Consider the following 13,013-nt stretch of genomic DNA (forward strand, 5'->3'; position numbering starts at 1 on the left):
ACAATTTTAAAAATTATATTTGCTTGACTCTTGTCCTTTTCAGATGCTGCTTCTTGGTAGTCGGCCTACAAAACATGAGTCTGAATAGGAAACTAAAGGCCCGCATGGCCATCCCTGCTGGTCTTGACTGGCCAGAGGGAGGGGCTGGAGTACCACCATCAGGCTGCCCAGAATGAAGAAAATTCCCATGCTGGTTCCTTCTGGGGTTCCCCCGTTGCTGCTACTGTTGTGGGTGGAGGGGGAGCCCTGAAAGCCACACTGGAGGGCTGGGTTGGGGATCCTCATCCTCCATTCCAAGTTGGGTGGGCAGTGGTGGTCCTTGACTCAAGGTGGGCTGGGGGTCTGGTAGGCTCTTTGGTCTTCTGCCCTGATGGCTGAATCTCATGGGTTGGGTCAGGAAAAGAGCCTTACCCTAACAGTGCAGCCCTTCACCTTGGTGTTCCTGGTACTGCAGATCAAAAAGCTCATCACTTCATTGTACTTTCTTGCTGTTACTGACTCCTAGGTCTCACCCAGCTCAGGTTCTTCATTATCTCTGTTACCTGAGAGCACCTGTAAGACCCAACTTCCTCCTTCTGGCCCATGCTGAGCCACAGTTCCTTCATTATATCTTCCAGGGTTTTGCTGGTGTTGAGGGTCATTCATTTTTTCAGAGTTTTTGACACTTGCCCCAGTTGCTGAGCTGCCACCACCAAGGACTCACAATCTTCACCTTCATCTCCCCTTGCCTCCTGACTCTCCATCCTGCATCCTTCTGCAGGCTGTTTCCACCTAGGAAAAGGAACCGTATAGAATGTCTGCTATCCAGAACCTCTACTCTTTCAACCCCTTTGCTGATGCAAGTACGGGTGACGATCTGCTTCCTCCTGGCACTGAGAATTGTATGCATATAAGAATTCAACAGAGAAATGGCAGAAAGATCCTTACTACTATCCAAGGGATCGCTGAAGATTATGGTGAAAGTAAACTAGTGAAGTCATCTAAGAAGAATTTGCCTGCAATGGTACTGTAAAATATGCCGAAGTGACTCAGCTACAGGGTGCCCAGCACAAGAACATATGTCAGTTCTTCATAGAGCCTGGTCTGGTTAAAGACGACCAGCTGAAGATCCACGGGTTCTAAGTGCTTTTTGGCTCACTGAAGCCTACGTACGTGGGATTTCTTTGCAATGAGTAGAATTTCCCTCCTTCTGGCCATTGTCACGAGTTTACAAACCCCACAGCTTGTGTAGTGTCACCATTTGGGATCTGCTTTTAACTTGGACTAGTGTAAGTTCACGCAATAAACTGAAAAGATTAAAAAAAAGTTTTTGACATTCTATAGATATGACATATGGAACGTGGCAGAGCCCGCGCAGTATCCGCTGCTTCAGTTCTCGCAAACTACAGGGTCCTTGTCACCATTCTGTGCAGAGATACCCCTGGGCTCTCTCTATATCAACCCCAGGGTCGTCACAAGTTTGGCACAGGGACAGCTTTGGGGTGGCACAGAACATGCTCAGCTTATGGTCCATAAATTCACTACTGAGGCCAAAATCTGCAAGTTTTACACTCAGCTCAGCATCTAAAACTATGTTCTCTGGTTTTAGGTGCCTGTGGACGATGCCCCTCTGGTGACAGTACTGCACCACTGTCACCGGCTGCCACAACATGGCTCAGGCCCCCTTCTCGGTGGTGCAGCTGTGGTCCTCCGGGAAATCAAACAAGTCCCCTCTGCTCACATGCTCCGTACAGAGGAATGATGCTTCCTCGGTGGCAATCACCTCAAATAACTTTATAATATTTGGATGATTCAAATGCTTTGCACATTGGACTTCTTGAAAAAGGTTACAGGAACCCAACTGATGAATGAGTGACAGCAACCTTACTTTGGCAAAGGTTTCCTGGCCAATAGTGTTCAGGAGCTTATAAGGCCAGTATGGAACTCCTCGTCAGCAAAAAGCTGAAGGTGCACTTGACATGTGAGTTGCTCACTTCACTAACTGAAAGTACTATCAATACTAAGTTTACCAACTATGCTAATGAACAACACTAACTATACTATACTAACTACAGTAACTAATACTAACTACAGTAACCAATGCTAACTATGCTAACAGTACTAACAAACAATGCTAACTATAATAACTATACCAATAATAACTCTACTAACTTTAAAAATTCTAAGGGGTATTTGAGATCTTGTTCCTTGGCGCATGTTGTCAGATTGGTTCAAATAAACTCATGTTTTTAGCCCTGGCTGCTGTGGGCCAATGGACTGAGCATTGGCCTGCAGACTGAAAGGTGGCTGGTTCAATTCCCAGTCAGATCACATGCCTGGGTTGTGGGCCAGGTTCAGCTGGGGGTGTTTGAGAGGCCACCGGCCCATGTTTCTCTCTTTTTCCCTCCTTTTCCCTCTCTTTAAAATTAATTAATTAATTAAATCTTTTTTTAAAAAGTTAAAAAAAAAATCTGAAGAGGGTCCTGGCTGGTGTGGCTCAGTGGACTCAGTGGTGGCCTAAGAACCGAAAGGTCACCAGTTCGATTCCCTTATGTATCTACGCACACACACACACACACACACAGACGCAGAAGTGAAACCCTTTGGTCATAGCGTATATATTAATGGGCCATTTTGTATTCCTCTAATATGAATGCTTTAAAAAATCAAACTGATAGGGTAACTCAAGACTTAAATATGCTAGCCTTAGTTGATAGGCATCAGTGACTAATGCTTGTGGAAAGCTGTCATTCCAGGAACTGGACTGCAAGTCCCACGTGACTCTGAGATTCACAAGCAATTCAGCCTTTGTGCCCCAGGCGGTGTGCAAGCTGGTGATGGTATTCCAGTTGTTCATTGACAGATGAAGAAGTACTGGGAAAATCGCCCCTGGACTGCAACTCTTATCTGATAAACCTTTTTCCTAAACCTCTTACCTATACTCTTTCTTCTCCTTATAAAAACGTCTGCTTGAGATGAGATGTTAAGATGGTTTTTGAGGGTATATAACCCACCATCTTTTCAGATCGCTGACATTTGGAAAAAGTGCCCATAAAGATCCAATCCTTGTCTCTACTTATTGCTTATAGTAGTGACAGGCAACACAAATGCCAACTTTGCCAGTTTCAAAACCAGCCGGCTACAGCCTTACAGCCAGCTAACCATCAAGTAAATAAAGTTTTATTGGAAACAGGGCCAAGATTAGGGGGAGGAAAGTGAGACAAGGTTTTATAAACTCAGAGGCTCATCTTGTCTTTATTTTACACTTTAACGTTGTGTTCATTTTGGGGCATTAATTTTGATTGTTAAAAATGTTATATCGAAATATCATTTACCTTTATACTGCATCTTTTGGTGCTTCCTTCGATTCTGTGCACAAGGCAAACGCCTCCCTCACATACCATAGTACCAACTTTGTCCCAGCACAGCCCTGCCCTGATCTAAACTGCTCATTATCTCCAGGCTACACAATAGCTTCCTAACTGGTCTCTCCACCCACCTTTGATCCATTCTCCACCTGGCAGCTACCTGGATCTTTTGAAAAGATAAATTGATTTGCGTCACTGTGCTGCTTACGATCTATTCAGTCATCTTTTTTTTCTTCTTTTTTATATTCAGTCATCTCTTAATCTACTTAGGATAAAATCCAAATTCCTTGTAAAAGTGCTCAATCTGAATGTTGCCTTCTTCCCTAACCTCCTCTCCTTCCACTCCGTCTTTGTTTGCTCCGATTTCACCTGCTAACTTTCTGTCCCTGGAATGTGCTAAACACATTCCTGTGTCAAGGCCTGGACACGGGGGACATTCTTTAAATGGGTGATCCCTTCTAATCTTTTGAATTTCAGATTAATTATCTCTTTAGAGAAACTTTCCAATCCCAAGTAAATCCCTTCTGATATTTCTATTGCTCTGTTCCTTTTCCTTCCTATTATTCCAACAACACCAGAGTTTTACTTGCTTCTTATTTTGTTTACCTGTTTTCTGTTTTCCCTTTTAAACCTTAAGATCTTTGAGAGAGCTTACTGCATCAATCACTACCATACACCTACTATTTAGCACTCAAATACTCACTAAATAATTAAAACAAAAAAAAATGATGTTATGGTGGAATGAGCAGCCAGAGGGGAAATAAAGGGAGGGCCCTCACCATTACAATCTAACAAAGAACTTCATATAGGAGGCTAAAAGCCGAAGCTCACACACTGATCCAGGAATCCTGAGACTGGAATAAGGCTGTCGGGCATTCCCAACAATAAAACGATGATAGTGTAGGAGGTGGGGGAGCCCATGAAGGTCTGTGTATATCAACTTCACTAACTGGGAAAAGGAAAACTTTGAGACTGGAAGGGAGAGGGGGGAAGGGGGAAGTACTGTGCCCAAAGGAAAAAAACCTATAAGACAACTTTAGTTCACTGCCTGCCTCCCATCACATATACAAGATGAACAAAGAGAGTCTGGAGCAAGATAATGATTTGAACTAACAGATCCCCACCCATACCTACGTTTGGGGAGTCACATCTCACTGGGGTGGGGAGGAGTTGGTACCACCTTTATCCACCAATCAAAATGTAACTTCTTCACCCCCACCCCAGCAACTATAAGTCCTCAGAACAAAGCGCTCTCTTCTCTTGGTCTCATGGCTCTCTTGCCACATGGGGGACCCCTGGCCAGCTGGCCTGTAGCTGGGGGGGCCCTGGCCACCCCTTTTGGCCACCCTTGCTTTGTTTTCCTATTAGTACTTAGCATTAATAAGCTTTGCTTGAATGCTAGTAGGCTCGCTGGCCTGTAATTCTTTACAGTGTCAGCAAGAACTGAGTTTCTCCTATAACAATGGTAAAACTCAAAGTGCATGAACTTTTAGGGGGGGAAGCTCCAAAAATATTCATTTATATTAAATGAATATTAATCTGGCAATTATAAAGGTCATAAAGCTGATCATTTCCTTTGGCCTAGCAGGTCTACATTTGAGACAATATCTCAAGAATAACTTGAAAATTTTATTGATTAAATGTATTGCTATATGTATATAATTTATGAAGGTTGAAAAGAGGGAAAACAACCCATAAATCTGGTTGCCCATTAACCTTCCCCTGGTTTCATTCTCCTTCTCTAGCACAGACAAGCCCAAGTACATGTTGCTCTATAGCAGAACCCAAGCAGATAAGCATTAGAAAAAAAATCAGTAAGTTGGGCAAAATACTATAGCCATGACTTTTTAAAATTGTATTTATTCTTAGAGAGAGGGGAAGGCAGGGAGAAAGAGAGTGAGAGAAACGTTGAAACACTGATGTGCAAGAGAAGTGTTGATCAGTTGCCTCTGGCTTGTGCACCCAAATGGGGACCAGGCCTGCAACCTAGGCATGTGCCCTGTCCAGGAATTGGACAGGTGACCTTTTGCTTTGTGGGATGATGCCCAACCAACCAAGCCACACCAGTCAGGGCATACCACCATGATTTTCAAGTTCACCAATCTCAAATGTCATTTCCCTGAAATCTCCTTGTATTTATGATGAAGCTGCTTTCCTACTCTCCCCAGATGTTATTTCAATATTCACCATTCTTCTTTTACTAAAGGAGCCACCATCTACAAGGCTGTTTAAGTGAGAAAATTTGAGAGCCACTCATGAGAACGTCCCCATTATCCAGTTTATCACCAAGTCCTACTGTTTCAATCTCAAAAAATAGATCTGAGTTCATCACCTCTTTTCTGTCTTCAGTGCCACCATAATTAGAACCAGTATCTGGATAACCGAAATGTTCTCTTAATCAGTTGCTCCGTTTTCATTCTTTTTCTCCTACCCACTCTCCACACTGAGTGGGTAGGAGTGATCTGTTTTTTTTTAAATGTATAAAATTAATTCATACACATAGTAAATCGATACAGCAATTTATAAAGAAAATGTTATTTTTTCCTTCTACCCCTTTCCAATGGCAATCCCCAAGGTAATCAACCACACACTAAAATTGGATGAGTACATGTTCTTCCATTCTTTTTTCTGTCCTGTACAAAAATATATTCAAATATTTTATTGGTTCTTTTTTTATTTCTAAAAATGGATTACATTCTATACACTACATCATGTTGTTATTTACTTATTCTTTACCTTATTCAATACTATGTCATGGACATTCTTTTATTTATTTTTTATTTTTTTAAAATTTTTATTTTATTGATTATGCCACTACAGTTGTTCTATTTCCCCCTTCATTCCCCTCCACCCTGCACCCCCCACCCCTACTATTCCCCCGTTTAGTTTATGACCACATGTCTCAAGTTCTTTAGATTTTATATTTCCCATACTATTCTTGCCCTCCCCCTATCTCTTTTCTACCTACCATCTATGCTACTTATTTTCTGTACCTTCTCCCCACTTCTCCTCCTCCCACTCCCCTGTTGCTAACCCTCCATTAGATCTTCATTTCTATGTTTCCACTCCTGATCTAGCTGTCCTTTTAGTTTGCTTTTGTTTTAGATGTGGTTGTTAATAACTGTAAGTTTGCTGTCCTGTCACTGTTTATCTTTTTTATCTTCTTTTTCTTAGATAAGTCCCTTTAACATTTCATATAATAAGGGCTTGGTGATGATGAACTCCTTGAATTTGATCTTGTCTGAGAAGCACCTTATCTGTCCTTCCATTCTAAATGAAAATTTTGCTGGATAGAGCAATCTTGGTTGTAGGTCTTTGGATTTCATGACTTGGAATACCTCTTTCCAGCCCCTTCTTGCCTGTAAGGTCTCTTTTGAGAAATCCACTGCCAGTCTGATGGGAACTCCTTTGTAAGTGACTGTCCCCTTATCTCTTGCTGCTTCTAGAATTCTCTTTTTTATTTTAATCTTGGCTAATGTAATGATGATGTGCCTTGGTGTGTTTCTTCTTCTTGGGTCCAACTTCTTTGGGACTCTCTGAGCTTCCAGGATTTCCTGGAAGTCTATTTCCTTTGCCAGATTGGGGAAATTCTCCTTTATTATTTGTTCAAATAAGTTTTCCACTTGCTGCTCTGGTACCCCTATAATTTGGATGTTGGAGCATTTAAAGATGTCCTGGAGGTTCCTAAGCCTCTCCTCATTTTTTTGAATTCTTGTTTGCTTATATTTTCCTGTTTGGTCATTTTTTCCTTCCTTCTGGTTCACTCCCCTGATTTGAGTCCCAGTTTCCTGTGCAATTCCCTTCATTTCAATTAGTTTAGCCTTCTTATGTTCTTCTAATTTGTGACTAAAATCAACCAGTTCTGTGAGCATCCTGATCACCAGTGCTTTGAACTGTTATCTGAAAGTTTTGCTATTTCTTCGGTGCTTAGAGTTATGGGCTCTGGGGCTTTGAGATCTTCTTGAGCCATTTTTGGCCTGTTCACGCCTGTTAAGTATGAGGAGCAGAGCCTTAGGGGCAGGGCGGGGCCACCAGGGCGGGGTCGCTGGGTTGTGACGCATATGTGGGGGCGGGGTCAGAACAGGGAAATGGCATCCCACTCTCCTGCTTCCCGCCGCTGGGTGAGGAGGGGATACTTAGGTGTTCACCAGAGTAGAGCTGCTCAGGTCACTGGTTTGTGATGCTGTATGTGGGGGCGGGGTCGGAGTGGGGAAATGGTGGCCCTCTCTGCTGCCTCCCACCGTTGGGCCTCACTCGGTCCCTTCTCACTGCCCACTCCCTCACCAGTCTATCTGCGCAAGAATGCGCCACCACAGTCAACCCGCCGCCTTGTGTCCTCGCCAGGTCCCCCGGTCACTCACTGGGTTGCTCACTGGGTCCGCCCTTTGCAACCCCACGCCTGGGATCCGTGCGCCTGAGTCCATCTGACCGAGTTTTCCTGTGCATCCCCGCTCTGCCAGCTGCTGGCTTTGCCCCTCTTACCGGTCAGGCTGAAGCATTCATTGTTATCAGACTTCCGAAAAGCTTAATTTTCTGTGTTCTGGCTGTGTTTTCTATTGCTAATATTTTGTTGTGTCTAAACTTGGTTGGGTGAGAAAGCACGGTGTCTCAACCTATGCCTACATCTTGGTGGAAGTCTCTGGACATTCTTTTAGGTCAATATATTGTTATTTCCCTTTCTCTTACTGATTAACTGATTGATTGGTCTGGTGTTTTTTTTTTTTTTTCTCTTACCCCTTTCTCTTTTTTATATAGGCATGTAATATTCCAGAGAATGAAAGTTAAAAAAGAGTTAATAATCTCTCCAGTGATAAACATTCAGTAGCATGTCTTTTTTTTTTTTTTAATATTTATTTATTTATTTTAATTGATTATGCCATTACAGTTGTTCTATTCCCCTCCACCCTAACCCCCATCCCCACCATTACCCCCTTTAGTTTATGACCATGTGTCTCAAGTTCTTTAGATTCTGTATTTCCCATACTGTTCTTGCCCCCCCATCTATTTTCTATCTACTGTCTATGCTACTTATTTTCTGTACCTGTCTTTTAAACTGTAAATTAGATCATGCCTCTTTTCTTCAAAAGCTTTCTTTTCCCCATGTAGTAAGAACTACATTTCCTACCATGGCCTGCAAGGCTCTGAATGATCTGGCCCTTGCAAATGCCCTTTAAATTCATCTTATACCACTTCTGCTCCTGCTTACCATAGCCCAAACTAGTTCTAAGTTTCTTTCCACTGCATGGCCCCTTCGTGTTTTCTACTCTTAACCTATACAGATCTTCCCTGACTATCTTCCTCTTCCCCACCAATCTAAATTAGGTTCCCCTCTTAAATGTTCTCATAACATCTTATAAACATCTTCCGAGCACTCATCACCAGTTATAATTATGTAAGAAATTATATTTATATGTCTGATTATTTCATTTCTACCTTTTTCACTAGGTGCCATGCTTTCTGAGGTCAGTGTTTTCTATACCACCAGCACTGAGAACAATGCTTAAAAGTAATTAAGTGAATAAATGGCCTACACTGAGGAATCACTAGGCAGCTAGGCAATAGAATTTCATGTTAACTAACTTTTAAAATTACACGAGAATTGTTATATAGATAAGTTTATATATGAAATATATATAAATATATGAAAAATAAAGGATAGTAAAAGAAGCATTGGCCTTAGAAGGTAGTGACTCTGACTAATTGGTTGGTGACCTATTAAATGTCCATCTCCACCAGCAATTTTCAGCTGGTGTATCACAAGAGGCACACTGGTGTACCACAACAATTTTTAGAACATGCAATACCCAACTACTTACTTAGTCAGGGTCACTGACCTTTTTCCCTTGCATTTTCACATTAAAAAATGACAACAACCAACATAACAATAGTCGTTTGGTATGAATGAATTAAAATTATACCTATTTTTTGGTCAGGTTGGCAAAAAATATAACACATTTTGTGCTGTGCCACAGAATTTTAGTTTATGTGTGTCAAGAGATGAAAAAGGTTGAGAATCGCTTGTCTCCACCAATGAAGGACGCTCAGTAGGTGTGGTATTGCCCCCTAGTGTTAGATAGTCTGGGAGGTACTGCTGGCCTTTGGAGATCAGGGGCCTCTGAGCGGGACTTCCTGCAAAATGTGCCTGCCAGCGTCCCTCACGAAACACCTGTTCATCATGATCTGTACCTAAAACCTGACCTATTTTATATATGAGCCCCACACTCATTTTTTATTTTTACATAATTCTAATAGCAAATGTTTTAGGAATATATTTACAGTGGACATTGAGAACAGACTAGTATTGTTCACCAGAGGTGGCTGAAATACCAGGTGTCAGATGGCATTTGTAGCTTTCACATTCATGGGGATTTTATTCATAAGTGCCGGCAAATGATGATTCCATTATATTTTCTAGAACGGTCATGTCTGAGCATTTGTATATTGAAATATAAATTATTGGATTATAAATTCCTTTTTATTTTTTATACATGGCACATTATTTACAAAATCATGTATGTAGATAGGTTATATTATCTATGAACTTAATTTTAAGCTAATAAAGGAGATGCTACAGAAATCTTTATTTAATGAGTGTGTTGGGTAAAATAAGATTGTGAACAATTACTGACTTGGATGATGATTCATAATGGGAAAAATTCTTATTTTGTTCTTTTTATTATTTTGTTTGTATTCCACTATAAAATTGGTAATGTAACACACACACACATTTTAAAAAATACAGGGGTGGGCAAAAATAGGTCTACAGTTTTTTGTTTGGAAAAAGACATACAGGTTATGATTATTGCTAATAAATAATAATACAAGAAGAGACAGGTTCCCCACTCACAACTGTAAACCTACTTTTGCCCACCCCTGTACAGCTCCTATTCTGTTTAGACAGTTCATGACCTAAAGGTGAAACGAAATGATTTCCCATTTCCTTGTTAGATAATAATTTTATGATTCTATAGTTTGAAATTTATGGAATAAAAAAAAAAAATAAGTTTTTAATATATTTTTAGATGTAAAATAAAATAAAAATAAAAAAAAAAATTTTAATTTATTATATATTTTAAGTTTTTACCACATAACTACTGTCTTTAGGCTTCATAGTAAAGTAACGGAAATAAAAAGAACTAATGTATTGAAAAAAAGAATGAAGGCTTGTCACTATGAGTTTGGGTGCACAGACTTAAAACTGCAACCTCTTTGCCTATTTCCTTTCCCTGTTCTTTTTTTCATAATTTCTTCATTTATGACACACTATGCATTTAAATCATATATTTTTAAAAAAATTGCCTCCTTTCCCTTTCCCCTCATCACAACACACACTAGTATACAGTAATTCCTAGAATGGAAATAGGGAATATTGTGTTTTGCTCACCAGTATCTTCCCATGTATAGGACAGTGCGGGGCACACAGGAGGAGCTCAGTGAGTATTTGATGTATCAATGGAAGAATACACGCCATAAGCAAAAACGACTCATTCGAGCGCCACTCTCACCAGAATTCTAGGAGGCAATGGGAGGAATCAGGAAGTTGATTTCTGTGATTTGGCGCTCATAGGGATTGCGGGTGCATTCTCATATTCCTTGGGATGTACTGATGTGTGAGGACTTTGTGAACTTCGTGCGCAAGGCTGCGCTGGTTGGAAACCGAACAGTAACTTACACCAAAATCCTCATAATGTTCTCAAATTTACATAATCAGAAACACGTTTCTGTAAGGGCATTGGTCGTCCGTTCTCTTGTTCACCTGTACTGGGCAATTTTAGTTACTTTTTCACTGGAGATTAATGGTGAGGATTGGGATGAAGACTGGTGTCTCCAAAATGTGCAAACATAGGAAATGAACTAACTCTCTCTACCCAAACAGCCAATTCAGTATCAAATTCTTACCCTAGATTAAATCCCGCGCTCCTCCTACCTTGCCAATCTGCCTCTACCCCGCCCCTTTAATAGTTATGGTAGGCGGGGTACGGGAGAGACGTCCTTAGCTCCCCCTAAATTGGTTAAGCTTGCCCCGAGTTTTGCTATCCCATATTTGAGCAAGCACAGAGGAAGCGTAACCAACCACTAACGAAGATCGCCGACCAAATAAGAGCGGAGCAGCACACGCGGGCAAAGAAGGAAGCAAAACACTAGGAAAGGCAGTAGTCTTGCAGCCACATGAGGTTGGCAATCCCATCAGCCCTGGGCGGGAGAACTTCAAGTCCCAGCTTGCAATTGGGCAGTTACCGCCCGAGGACTACAACTCCCAGAGTGCTGTGGGAGCGACCGCCTGCCACTCCTCCCGCCCCTCCCCCGTCCCTCCCTGCCGGATCGGCGTGCGCCTGCGCACGGGAAGCCGGAGGAGTCTTACCCTAATGTAAGATGGTGGCCCGTCTGGCTGTGGAACCCACCGAAAGCTGAGAGTGTCTCTCTCAGCCGTAAAGGTCGGACTCGCTGAAGCAATCAGGCCCGGTTCTGAAGAGTTTTTTCCCCGACACTCGTCCACTGGTCTCTTGTGAGGACGCGGCAGCTCGCGGAGTCGGCTAAGAGAAAAGCGAAGCAAGGCAGGCGGGTGAGTCTATGCGGGGCTGGGCTTAGGGGAAACCCGGGGCTGACCGGCTACGAGAGAGCGGAGGCTTCGCTGGAACTATGCAGGCCGCACCCCCCTCTCTCCCCACCCCCCGCCTCATCCTCACCCTCCTCTTTCTTGGTCTTCCTCCTCCTCCTCTTCCTCCCTCTCCTCTCTACGCCACAGCAGTTACCACCGGGAAAAGAGAGCGGGGCAGAAGGCGGCGTGGCGGGAAGCACCGACTCCTTGGACAATTTCTTCAATTGGGGGAGTCGAGGCGGCTTTACGTCTTCAGCTCTCTCCCCTACATTTTTCTTGGGGCAGGGATCTTAGATCAGGACTCCTCGTTTACCCAGCTCTCTTTCCCCACTCTGACGTCTTTTCCCAGTGGCCCCCGTCTCCCACGACCAAAGCCATCACTTCCACTCTGACCCGTGTTGCTGCTGCTCATTAATCCCACTGCTCATTGCCCACTCGCCCCGCTGCTTGTTTTTTTGCTCCGCTGCTACTACCACTCTGGAGTTAGCCTTTTGCCCCTTTCTTGTGTTTGCCGTCAGCCCGGTCTATGCGCTACAGTAGAGCTTCTTCCGATGTGTATAGTCGTGCCTTTAACCGCATCTGTCATTTTCAAGCTGCCTCTTAAGTATCTAGATGCTGCTGCTGCTGCTCATTCTAACCCACCTGTTTCACAGCTTTCTTGGAAATTGTCCGTTTCTTTCCTCTTGCCTATACGAATTCTTTCAACGTTCACTTCCAGAAAGAAGGGGTGTCCCGTGTTGGCCCCTGAAAAGTCAAGGAAGTTGGGAAGTGCATGAAGCGAGGTAGGGTAAACGTCCTGAGTGAAGAGGGTTTACTTAGGCTGCTCAGAAGAGGGACGTTTTCGTTTTGTTTTCAGCGATTTGTGGATTATTCGCTGTATTGGAAGGGTTTTTTTTACTTTTTCTTTTCATTTTGGACCAATTTGTCCAGGCTCCTGAGCGTTCTTCTGAATTGCCTCTCCCCAGGACACTTAATGTGGGCTCTAATTACACTAACAAATGTTAGCCTTGGCGTTTCTAAATAAGATAAATCTGGCACACAACCAAATTCATCTGTGAACTCCACAA

General features: G+C 42.6%; 1 protein-coding gene and 1 pseudogene across 6 annotated transcripts in view; both read left to right on the top strand.

Moving 5' to 3' along the window:
- Positions 1-793: 793 nt before the first annotated feature.
- LOC119064228 (eukaryotic translation initiation factor 1-like) lies at positions 794-1,122 on the top strand (annotated as a pseudogene).
- Positions 1,123-11,700: 10,578 nt separating this feature from the next.
- The window catches only part of CNOT4 (CCR4-NOT transcription complex subunit 4), a 141,119-nt gene continuing 139,806 nt past the window's right edge, over positions 11,701-13,013 (top strand). For all 6 annotated transcript variants that reach the window (XM_037165871.2, XM_037165872.2, XM_037165873.2 and 3 more), the window contains exon 1: positions 11,701-11,910. The gene's annotated coding sequence lies outside the window, so the exon portion shown is untranslated. The remainder of the gene's footprint in view (positions 11,911-13,013) is intronic.

Source organism: Artibeus jamaicensis, unplaced genomic scaffold (genome assembly GCF_021234435.1).
Source record: "Artibeus jamaicensis isolate MK-2021 breed Jamaican fruit bat unplaced genomic scaffold, CSHL_Jam_final scaffold_3307, whole genome shotgun sequence".
Taxonomy (NCBI): Eukaryota; Metazoa; Chordata; class Mammalia; order Chiroptera; family Phyllostomidae; genus Artibeus; species Artibeus jamaicensis.